The sequence below is a fragment of the Fukomys damarensis genome, unplaced genomic scaffold (genome assembly GCF_012274545.1).
Source record: "Fukomys damarensis isolate Sample0158 unplaced genomic scaffold, DMR_v1.0_HiC HiC_scaffold_14, whole genome shotgun sequence".
Lineage (NCBI taxonomy): Eukaryota > Metazoa > Chordata > Mammalia > Rodentia > Bathyergidae > Fukomys > Fukomys damarensis.
In genome coordinates, this window is record NW_022900926.1 from 47,481,911 (window position 1) to 47,495,388 (window position 13,478).

Genomic DNA, 13,478 nt, shown 5'->3' on the forward strand with positions numbered 1-13,478 from the left:
ATATTCTTTTTGGTCTTTTTAATGAATTCAGTGTCCCCTATTTTCACCAGTTTGGAAGGTCCTGGTATGAAGTCCCTACTTATTCTCTGTTATTCTAAATCATTTGAGTAGTCTTGATTTTACAAACTCTCAATTATCACACGTAAGCTTAGTATATTCTCATAATTAATATACTTATATCTTCCAGATCTTTCCTGTAAGATCCAGTTCCTTACCTCCAAATGCAATGTGAACATAGAAGATGCCACATACAGTATTTAGATTTTATGAAAGTAAATTCATCTCCCTCTCCTTAAATCTACTCCATTGTCTACTAGTGCAGTGGTTCTCAACCAGGTATAATTTACCCCCAAGGAACATTTGGTAATATCTGGGAGCACCTGAGGCTAGAGGGGTGCTACTGGTAGATACTGTATATATCCTACATTTTATAAGGTACTCCTTTTACACACACACACACACACACACACACACACACACACACAGAATTTATGTTCCAAAACATCAGTAGGGCCAACTGTGCAGAAAGCCTTAGTTTGCAAATAATGGAGAAATTATAGATTTGCTGATAAACGGGTTAATATCTCAGAAAACAAGAATACTAGTCTATTCTTGAAGCCATCCCCATTCTCTCTCTCTCTCTCTCTCTCTCTCTCTCTCTCTCTCTCTCTCTGCTAAATGGTTACCACTTCCATGGATTCTAGAGACAAATCCACCCTCAAATTGCCATTCTCACTGCCATTACTTCAATAATGCTGTCTCCTGGACAACATCACTCCACATGCCTAGGAACTCTAAAGGTCAAGATTTCCAAGCCAAGGAGAGAGGTAAAGATCAGATTCACATTCAGAATTTCAAGGGAACCACCTGTAACAACACCTTGATTTTGTACCTTCAGCTTCTAGAACTGGAAGATAATAAATTTCTATGATCCAGGACATTCAATTTTGGGTGCTGGTTGAGGTAGTTCTTAAGGAACTACTACTTCAGTCCACATAATCAATAGAAGGATTTAAATTATGTTCTGTGGCGAATGAGTCAAGGCACCATCAAAATTCTACCCTGGGAATAATTTGCTTAGAAAGCTGATACCTGTATAGCTAAGTGGAGGCACATTGAGGCCGTATACTTAAGGAAATAAACAGGACACATATAAATACCAAATAGTTTCTCTGGTATAACTGAAAGTGTAAATGAGGATCAAAATGTAAAATAGATAATATGAAATTGGGAGAAAAGGTCCAAAGGGGTAGGGGAAAGGAAAAGATATGAAGGAAAAAAACAGAAACAAAGTATTTGTAAATATGGAGTGGTGGAGGGGTTGAAGGAAAGGCAAGGAAATGGGAAAAAAATATGAAACAAGATATATCATGTAAAGGTAAAAATTTCCAATGATGAATGTCATCATATTGTATACCTAAATGTACTAATAAATTTAATGAATGAAAAACAAAAAACCCCAACAACAACAGGAGAAAAGAAAGCCGACACCTAGTGCACTGCTAGCCCTCTAGGGACACCGCTGGTACGACTGGACTCCACGCTTGACCTTCACTGCTCATCACTGGAGCATTAGCTCAGCCCAGACACCATCCAACACTTTCCTGTGACTTCCTTCCCTCGAGTTGGGTGGCATTGTTCTCTTAGAAACACCTACTATATAATTAGAGAGGCTCAGTGGAATTATGGCATCTCTCATCCTAGAAATATTCATAATTTCAAGACAGCAAAACAGAGTGCTAAACCGAGAATACTACATTTCTACACATGATCCACACACCCGTGATGATGGCCCTGGCTTTTAGCTATGCTCAGTGACACTCAACAGACTTCACAGGAGTTCTGCCCACTCCTTTCTGTCTTTGTAATGGAAAATATGGCCTTCTCTCCCATTTATTCTTGAGTTCTTCTAAAATGAGAAAATGATCAATAGACCGGGGATTTAGTTCAGCGGTACTGACGCCTGCCTCACAACTGCAAGGTCCCGAGTTCAATCCCTAGTACCAAAAAAAAAAAAAAAAAAAAAAAAAAAAAAAATCAAAGTTTTATAATGAAATGATATATGATTTAGCACGAATCTACTTATGTTTCAGAGTACTGTACTGTGATTGACTATTTTTTTCCTTCATGCTAAACTGTGAAACATCAAAGGGCAATTGGACAAGAGGGCTCTTCTTTCCACATGGCCAGCACTTTAAATCAGAGAAGACTCACATAATAATATAAAAATTATCATTTAAAATATGTATAAGAAATAGTGATGCTTTCATTTTATATCTGCAATTTGACATCTGGAACAGTCTTTTGTGCCCAGTGGATTAAAGATGCTATAATTGATTAAAATGTAAACAATTGGGTAGGCTTTTTAAAATGTCAGCTATTTTAAGGAAAATCAATTTCTAAGAATCTTCTTTCTTTCCTACCAACTAATATAGGACCATGTTTTGTGACAGCCCCCAAATGACTTCATGTACTCATCTAGTTTTTGTTCCAGTTAACTAGGCAGTCCAACCTCTGGAAAGATTGGATCTCAAGACAGTAAACTCTCCACATTCTCTTTTGAAAGATAAACATGTACTTCATAAACGTCATTGGCCTAAACAACAGAAACATCTGTTTAGACTCATGTGCAGCTTTTTGGCCGAGTTCAGCAACAGGGAGGCTGAGGAAGTGTGCTCTTCAGCTGTGTTATGAAGCACCCACATATCAGTGCTGGTCCCAGTGATGCACTGTAGATATAACCAAGCATGGGAATAACTAAACTGGATAGCAATCCATAAACAATGTTTGGCAATGCTACTACATTCCCCTCACATCCCACGGTTTTGTCTTCCATGAGAAAAATAATTAACAGTATAAATAAGTATGAAATTTAAAAGGTTGCTAAATGAGTGATAGAATGAGATTATTCGAATGGACCTAACTATAAAGTTATAGAACCGAGCTCCCAAATATTATTTATTCACCAGTGTCTCTAATCAATCTTTACCAGATTAAAAGTAAAACAACATTATTCTCTTCCAGTGACAAGTAACATCTGAAATGTCATCCTTAGAACTCTATTCCTGGGAGTCCAATGACTCAATAGTGAGGGCAGGACTACCAGTAACTACTAAAGGGCAGGTCCTGTGTGAAAATTCAGCAGATGTGTTAGTGCTCCCCAAAGCACTACAACGTAGATGTCATTATGCTCATTTGGTGAAAGAGGGAACCAAAATTCAGAGAGTCAACAAATAAGAATATAAAACTAGAAAATTATATTTCTTGAATTTTTACTTTTCTTGATACTGATATTTACTATGACCTATAAACTTGTCTTTTAAATTTCAAGTATAAGATGTCTTCTATATTTGCTCTGTTTAAATGATATACAATTTGCCAGAAATTAAGTTATCAGATAAATTTTTCATGCTATAGTTCATCAATTTCATTGAAGAGTTTAAACAGGAGTGGCAGTAATTCCTCTCTAAGTGCCTTGTATAATTCAGCAGTGAAGCCACCAGGACCAGGAGTTTTCTTAGTTGGTGAGTCTTTAATGACATTTTAAATTTTATTGATTGATATTGAGTTGTTTAGAAATTTTAGGTCATCTTTGTTCAACTTCGGTAATTCATATATATCTAGGAATCTGTGCATTTCATCTATATTTTCTACCTGATTGGCCCATAGCTTCTCAAAGTAGATACTGATGATCCTCTGGGTTTCTGCTGGGTCCACTGTAATTTCACACTTTCCATTCTTAATTGCATAGATTTAGACCTTTTCTTTCCTTTTTTTAATAAGATTTGCTAAGGGTTTACCAATTTCATTTATTCTTTCAAGGAACCAACTCTTGGCTTCATTGATTTATTGTATTCCTCTCTTAGTCTCCACTGCATTAATTTCTATCCTGATCTTTATAATTTCCTCCCTCGTATGAGCTTTGGGTTTGTCCTGCTCTTTTTTTTTTTTTTTTTTTTTTTTGCTCACTCTGTTTTCCTAATATGATTATTCACTGCTATGAATTTCCCTCATAAGACTGCTTTCATTGTGTCATATAGATTGTTATATGTTGCATTGTCATTGTCATTTAATTGTAGGAACTGTCTGGTTTCTTCTTTTAATTTCCTCTGTGACTCAGTTATTCAGAAGTGTGTTTTCCATTTCCATGTATTTATGAAATTCTTGAGGTTTCTTTGGTATATAGCTCCAATTTAATAACACTATGGTCTGATAATATACAGAGGATAACTTAAATTCCTTTGCACTTACTTAAAATTGTTCTGTGAGTGAGTATGTGGTCTACTTTGGGGAATGATCCATTTGCCACTGAAAAGAATGTGTATTCTGATTCTGTGGGGTAAAAGACTTTGTAAACATCTGTTAAGTTCATATGAGTTTGATTGAGCTCTACTATTTCATTGTTGATTTTTTTTTTTTTTGTCTAGATGATCTATTTGTGACAGTGGGGTATTGAGGTTCCCCCACTACAACTGTATTAGTGCTTATTTGGTTTTTCATGTCCCTTAATATTTGTTTTGTATACATGGGGGCATTAGTGTTTCATATATATATATATTTATGATTGTCATCACTTCTTCTTGGATTTTTCCCTTTACAAGGATGTAGAGGCCTTCTTTGTCTCTCTTAATTAGCTTTGGTTTGAAATGTAGTTTGTCTGCAAATAAGATAGCTACTCCTGCTTTTTTCCAGGTTCCTGTTCCATGGAATCCTTTTCTTTTTAGTCTATGAGTTTCTCTTTAAACTAGGTTAAGTTTCTTATATATAGCATATTGTTGGATTTTACTTCTTAATCCATCTACCAGTCTGTTTCTTTTGATTTGTGAATTGAGGCCATTAACATTGATGGTTATGGGCTGGGGATTTAGTTCAGTGGTTCCAGAGCCTGTCTTGCAAGCACGAGGACATGAGTTGGATCCCAGGTACAAAAAAAAAAAAAAATGGTTATAACTTATATGTATTGACTTATCATCATCATGTTATTTTTCTGTTGTTCATTCTTTTTAATTTTTCCACCTCTCTCTTTAACTTTTTGCCTTGCCTGCTGGGTTTGCTCTGTTGGGCCTCATGTACTTGTAACATGTATTGTGTTTTCTAGGGTACTGTTTAAAATTGTTTGGAGTGCTGGCTTCATATTCATGAAGTTTCTTAGGTGTTCTTTTTCATGGAAGTATCTTATTTCCCCATCAACTTTGAAAGAGAGTTTTGCAGGATATATCAGTCTAGGTTGCAGGTTGTTTTATTTTAGGGCTTGAAATACCTCACTCCAGGCTCTCCTTGACTTAAGGGTTTGGGTTGAAAAGTCTGTTGTGATTCTGATGGTTTTTCTTTGCATCTCATTTGTTTCTTTTCTCTAATTGCTGTGGTACTTTGTTCTTTTGTTGGGTTTCTGGGATCTATATGTCTAGGTGTATTTTTTTTTTAATCATGGCTACTTGGAGTCCTATATCTCTCACTTATCTGTAGGTCAAATTCTTTCCCTCTGTTAGGAAAATTTTGTCATTAATTCTGTGAACAGATTTTTTAAAGTCATTTGTATTTTCTCCTGCTACTCCATGGATTCGTATCATTATTATATTATTCTTCTTTGCATCATCTAGGAGTTGTTGGATTGGTTTTTCTCAATCCTTTACTGTTTAATAGATCTCTCTTTTCATGGTCACTGACTGAAATTCTATCTTCACTTTTGGTCATTCTGCTGTGAATGCTTTTTATAAAGTTTTTAATCTCCTGGATATCTGTTTGAATCTATTTCATGGATTCCATTTCTTTCCTATGCTGGGCATTCATGGCTTCTATCATGGTTCTAAATTCATCTATTTTTTGTCTATTTCTGTTCTAGAGTATGGAATCATGTCTTTCATTATGCTCACCATCTCTGTAGTTATCCGGGAAATGATTTCTGCTTTGAATTTCTAATAACCCTGAGACAATCTCATTTTCATAATATCAGGAAGGACAACTGATTAAACCAATTACAATCCTTTACCCCAATTAATTCTATCAGCAACATAATAGCGTCAAGCACAGCTTTGAAATTGACAATTAGTAGTAGTCATTAATCTATCACATTTAATTATGTGAATTAAATCAAAATTGAATACCAGCCCAGAATACATTTATAGTGAATGAACTCTTCAATATAGTAACATTAGCCTCAGGATGAGGACTTAGAAGGAGTTGGAAAGAGAGGAATAGATAGGTAGAAGAATAGAAGAAGGTTTCAAGTGAAGCCAGAGGACACAGGATGATCTCACAAACTCTAGGAAACTACTGAAGACAAGGGAAAGACAAAGTTCAGGAACAAAGACAAAGAATAGAACAATTTAACAGTAACAGGGAAGCTATAAATTGTACTCACTTTCTTTTGAAACTAATGACAATCAGGCAAAGGACAAAGAGAGAAGAAAATAAAAAGAAAGAAGAAATCTGAATTAGGGCAGGAACAGGAACAAAAGGGGAGATCAAGAATAATGTGAGTACAAGAGACTGAGCTGGAAAAAAGAAGAAAGAGAAAAGGAAGAATTTGAAGAATGGGAAAAATAAAAATTCAAAAATTTATATTAAAAATAAGAAGAAAAGAAAGACAAAATTTGAAGGGCCTGTTCCAGGACATATATCTGCTGTCATGATAGACAGTGTGGGTAGCAATGAGCAGAACTAAGTCAATTCGTCTCAGCTAGCTGATGGCAGACCCCTGAGATACAGGCTGAATTCTGGTCATAAGGGCCAAGTAGATCTCCCAGATCTCCTGCAGGGTTTAGCTTTACAAGGTTCTATGGCAGATTCCAGCTGCCCTTCCCCTGAAGATAGTCCAAGTTCTGATGGAAGGTGGTGATCCCTTCAACTTACCAACTACAGAGGTCTGGTGTTCCTTTATTTCAGTTGTTTGCTTCCGTTCTATCTTCTGGACCTCATTACAATGGCCTTTAGGACTGCCTGTGCCTCTGCAGTGTGGAACCAGGTACCAGAATAACTAAGAAGCCTGAGAGCATGGTGTGTGGGGGGTGCTTCAGATGCTCCCACGTGGCTGAGCATTCAGTCCTCACTGGTCTGTACTGATGAAGGCCTGGGGTGCTGGATGGTGGGGAAGTTGCTTAGCTCCTCACATTGGCTGGGCAGTCCTCACCGGTCTGCTCTGATTGGACACAGATCTTTCAATAAGAGTTTTAAAGATCCAGAGAAGCAGAACTGAACTTCCATGGAAATAAAAATGACCTCTCTATGTATAGTTTTGTTTTTGTAGATAGAAAGAATAGCTCTGTAACCTAACTACCTAAATCTGTAAACAGTGTAGACAAATATAGTAATGGCAAGCAGATCATGACAGCCATTGTGGTTTTATGTGCAATTCATCTACACTGTAGTATAAATAATAAAAAAATAATTTTCCAACTGTGATCAAGGAAGCAGCAGCAGAAAGAAAATTGTTGAAGTAAACTGACTTGTTCCACCTTTGGCTATAGAATCCACCTGACAACTAATGATCCAACTGAATCGCTGGGACTGAGATATCAGTTAACAGATAACCCACAAACAATTCATAAAGCCTTTTATAACAAAACTTTTTACTTCTTCAAAGTGTTACTTCAATTTCACTTTTGTTTAGCAAACATGTCATCTTAAATAATTTTTATAAAGGGGGTTATTTACTGTGATATCTGAAACCTTGTATACTCAAGAATGTCTTTCACAAATATATGTGCTTTGTATAGTTATCTAATCATAATCTTTCCCTGTTGAATTTCCACCAAGGAAGCTTCATTATTTATTAGCATTTTGTTTTGCAAAATTCTGATTTTTATTGTTTTATTGATAAGTAGTTAATAACCCTGATGTGGCAGATATAGTAAGTTGATATTCAAGACCTCCTTCAGCTTTTTGATCCGCTATGAAGACTAGAGATATATGAATACAATTTATATTTCTCGACTCCTTTCAGTTTTAGATTTGGATATATGTTATATTTCATTGGTTAAACATACTTACAAGATATTTAGATGGTGAAAATAAGGAGGAAGACATCTTCCCTATATTTTGGCTATTTCTGTGAGAAAACACATTCAGAAACAGATAAACTCGGGTAACTTAAAGAATTCCCAGGTCCAGCAGCCAGTTGGATGAGTTTTAGCAGCAGTTGTGACAACTTCTGATCCCTGACTTATTGCTACAGAAATGTACTCTTGGAGTTTAGAAGAGTTCATGTAGTGACCAACCGATTCTTCCCCCTCCTGGTTATGACACCTATCCTAGATTCCTTTGCAGATAAGTTCAATGGTGTTGTTCAAGGAGTTTTTAACCTAAAAGGCTAACTTCAAGCCTATTCCTTCAGGTCTTCTGAAAATAATTCCTGTATTAAATTCTTTTTGTTGACTATAGAGACAATATTTTTGGTTTTCTGCAACTGACTCTTGATTTACATACCTTCTAGAATTTCTAGAAGTTTCTTTGTTGTTGTCATTAATAAGTTTGTGTTAGTAATAGTAACCTGTGAATAGTAGACTTTTTAGTTTGTGGTTATTGATGTGGTCCTGTTAAAATATGTCAACTGAACAAGTTAAAAATGTCCATAAATATTAGTTTTTAGTGGTATTTCTGACTCCCAAGTATATCTAGAATTTTTGTTTTTAATGTGGAGCCATGAGTCATCCCTTATGTATGCCTCTGAATTAGATTAACCAATAATTCTCAACTCTAGGACTCATTTGGATCACAAATGTCATATAAGGTTGAAAGTGTTCAGAGTGCTCAAGACAATCTAGTTATCCTTATTTAGATATTGGAAGAAATTTTAAATAAATAAGTGCCTTTGAACTAAAAATTTGCAACCTTAACTTAAAGTACTAGAAATCTGATAAAACATAAGACCATGAATTTGGAACCTTTCTATATACTAATAAAAGTAAGGCTGGAACCCAAATATGCCCCACTTGCAGAAATTCATCCACTAATTTTTATATTAACACTGAGACAGTGTCTCACTGTATAGTTGAGACTTATCTGGAACTCACTATGTAGCCCAGGCTGGTCTCGAACTCACAGCAATCCTCCTGCCTCAGCCTCCCAGGTGCTGGGATTACAAGCGTGTGCCACCATGCCTGGTTTAAGCTGAAAGGTTAGAGAATTCTATAATATGTCTCTAACACCTCTTTTGATAAAAGAGTTCATCCACTAGCTCAGGTTTATTATTAGTAGTGACTTCAAGTAGGAAGCATCTTCCAATATAGAAAAGTATAGACAATCATGAATTCTCCCATTAATACCTCTGGGATACATATTTTTGTCTAATATGCATCTGAGTCAATTTACACAAAAGATTTAATCATCACTTTTTCTTCATAAATCCTGAGAAGTACTTTACCTTCTATGATAATAAATATAGGAAAAAAATAAAGGTAAAAATAAAAGTGGCTTCTGGGTGTGATTACATATGCCTGTAATCCTATCAGTGAGACAGGAGTATAATTGCAAATTCAAGAGCCTAGGATATATTAGTGAGTTCAAGGCCAGTGTGGACTACATAATGAGACCCTGTCTCGAGGGGAAAAAAAAGAATCCACATGGCTAATCTTAATCCATGATAGAAGGTAGATTTTAGGTCTCAACCTTGATCCAATTAGAGCACATTATTTCATTTTTTAATTTTTGAAAACAATGCAACCTTTCTTATGGCACTAGTGTCTTTATAATTGTTTTACTTGGACTACAGTTCAAAAGATTTTTTTTCTGTTTCATGTTTTTCTAATTCATAAATAAAAACTAATTTTAATCTGTTATCCATATTCATTACACTACCTATTATTTGTGTCATTTTTCTCCTGAGAACAGTTTTAAAACCTGTGATCCATCTCATGCTGTTTTACATAGTTTTTCTCTTTACCTTTTCTAGTGTGAACTTTTTTTTCTATGATTAAGTGTTTAATTTCTGAGGACTCCTCAGAAAGATGTGCTGTTTTTTTCCTACTAGGGACTGGATTCAGGGCCTTTGGATTGACCTAAATCTTCAGCTTCCATTAAAAAAATATTTTAAGGCAGGGTCTCACTAGTTCCTCAGTTGCCCAGGCTGATCTTCAACTTGCAATCCCCCTGCCTTCATTTTATCCAGGTCTCTGATCAGCTCATTTTTTTTTCAATTTCTTTAAAACATGAAACTTCCATGTTATAAAACCAAAAGTTTGTCTCATGTTGTTGTAAAGTTTTTTGATCCTAGAGGGGACCTACAAGGTCTGTCCTGGTGCTTCATTCCATCTTGAGAATAAATGGAATTAAATGTTCTAAGAGCATGATATTTTTAAAAAGGTGAGAGTACTAATATGCATTAGATTCTAGAAATTGAATGCAACATATTTTAGTCTTTATGATATCCAACAAAAGTAGAGTAAAAGATGATAAATGTAAGCACAATAAAGCTTTTGTAAATAAGGAGGGGAAGAGGGGTTGAAGAGATATTAAGGGAATGGGATTTTTAAAAAGAATCAAGATATGTACAGGTACAAATTCCTTATGATGAATGTGATCTTTATGTAAATCTAAAATGTATCAATAAATTTAATCAGTTAAAAATGAATTTAAAATGCTAGATCAAACAAAAGAAAGTAGAGAAAAATTAACATAGATCAGATAGATAGTAAAAATAAATGATAATATTTCAAATGTTAAATATAAAGTAATAGCATTAAAAATGAGTGGAGTGCTTACTTTAAAAATTAAATAAGAGTTACATATCACTTACATTAGAAACACTTCAATCTGGGGACACAGAATGGAAAGTACAAAAACATAAATGTATAAGCACCAATTAAAAGATAACTGGTATATCTATATTAAGATAGAGGTGGTAAATTTTAAGGTATGAAGCATTATTAGATAAAGAAAACCATTTATAATGGTAAAAGCTTCCACGCAATAAAATGATATAGTGATAACAAATATGTAAGATGATAATGTAGCCTCAATCCATATTTTGTAGGAAGATATATTAAATTTAATAACTTCATTTTAAAATTTACATAGAGAAAAGGTAAGCCATATAGTTGGAGTATATTATTTAAATGCTTTTGTCTAAGAAAAGAAAAGACACATTTTTATACACACACCAACACACATGCATGAGTGTATGCACATACACACATACAAGCAGAAATGGAAGCATTAAACTACAATTTCTTAATTATGGATTCATCTGCCTTTAGCCCAAAATTGGGTTAAAGATAAAACCAGAAAAATCAGCTTGTTCTGTGAAAGCTGTTTTCCTAGTAAAATATCTTGGGTTAGTATCATTAAGATAGTCTTTAAAATGGCAATTCTTCAGCCTCAGAACACAGATATCACTTGATGATTTTACTGGTGTGTGTTATTCTGTTATTTGTTGTATTTAATTTTTCAAATAAAATAAAATCAATCCTCAAATATATGGAAGCAAAAAACAGCATTTATACAAGTGTGTGAGAGAGGCTTTTCTGTATCCTTCACTTCTGCTATCTTCTGCTTGCTGATTTCCCTCAGAGACTAATATTCTGTCAGTGTAGAATCATTCCATGTACCTTTTAGCTCCAAGAGAGATGAATCTTTTACCTCAATCTAGCTTTTAAAATCCAAAGAATCTAATAGCATATTTTTTTAATATTCCAACCTCTGGGCAACCTGGAGTATTGAGTACTTGGTACCAGTACTGAGGCTTGACACAGACCTTTTGTTAAAAGAGATATATAGTAATGACTGTCACTTGAAGACCTGCTGGTCACTTGAAAAGTAAATACAAGTCTGAGAAGTGACACAGAGATGACCTTGAAATAGTAGCCACTGTGAAAGACAATTTGGCATTTCTTATAAAGCTAAATACAATTTTCCCATATAACCCAACAATCGTGTTCCCAAATGTGCAAATGAGTTGAAAATTTATATAAAAATTCAGCACTTGCTGCTTACAGAAGTTTTATATATAACTGACCCAAATTACAGTAAACCAAGATGTATTTCATAGATAAATGGAAAAACAAGCAATGACATTTCTTTATAATGGAATTATAGTTCTGCAATTTAAAAAATATAAGCTATCTCACCATAAAAGATATGCTGAAAATTTATATCCATATTACTAAGTAAAAGAAGCCAATCTAAAAGGTCACATACTAATTCCAAATATATTGCCTTCTATTAAAAAAAAACTATAGAGATAGTAAACAGACTAGTGGTTGATAAATACATAGGGTGAGAGGAGTAGGGTTAATGATAGAATTCTTACAGTTGTGACATTATATGACACTAAAATGAAGAACCCATAGAACTATAAAACATAGAATGAACCCTAATGCAACTACAGACTTTCATTAATAACGACATGCCAATATTTGCTCCTATATAAAATATACTAATAATGAGAAAAACTCTACATGGGAGTCTATGGAAATTCTTGGTCCTTTCTGCTTAATTTTTTGTAAACCTATATATGATTTGATATGATACATGACTAATGGTGGTTCAGGACAGTTACCCATTTATTTTGTTTTCTACCATTAATATGTGACCAGCACACCACATCTACAGTTTTGTGTGTGTGTGTGTGTGTGTGTGTGTTTAGCTTTAATTGAGTTCATTGGTACATTTTAGGTATACAGTACAGTTACATTATTGTTGGGATCTTGTACTTATACATGACAGGTCTTGGTTCTCATTTTTTCCCTTGTCCCTGCCCTCCCTTCACCCCCTCCTCCCCTCCACATCTATGAGCACTTTATTTCCATCTTTTCTTTATCTCACATTTTTTCTTTTCCCTTATTACCCTTCCCCTATCCATCCCACCTTCCCTACACCTTTAGCCCCTTTCTTCCCATTTCACAATGTCAATAATCTTATTAGGATCTTCTGTATTATTGCAGTTTATTCAGACCAGAGAAACTATTCAGTATTTACACATGTGTGACTTATTCACATCTACAGTTTTAAAAACATTAGTTTTGGTAAAAAAATTTTCCCACATTGTAGATTGTCTCTTAGTTCTTCTGATGGTTTCTTTTGAAGTACAGAAGCTTTTTAGTAAGATGAGATCCCAGTTGTTGATTCTATCTGCTAGTTCCCGTGCTACTGAGGATTTGTTCATAAAGTCTTTTCCTATACCAATGTCTTCCAGAGTTCTGCCTAACTTACCTTCCAGTTTAATTTTTCTGTTTTAATATTTAAATCTTTAATCCATTTGGATTTTAATTTAGTGCATGGCAAAAGATAAGGGTCTAATTTTAATCTGTGGCAAGTTGACACCCAGTTTTTCCAACACCATTTATTAAAGAGGCTATCTTTCCTCCACTGAAGATGGTCAGCTCCTTTGTCAAAGATGAGGTAGCTGAGTACATCTCCATTTCTTTTTGTGTCTTCCAGTCTGTTCCACTGATCCTCGGGCCTATTTCTTTGCCAGTACCATGCTGTTTTTATCACAGTGGCTTTGTAGTATAGTTTCAAATTGGGAATTGTTACACCTGGTG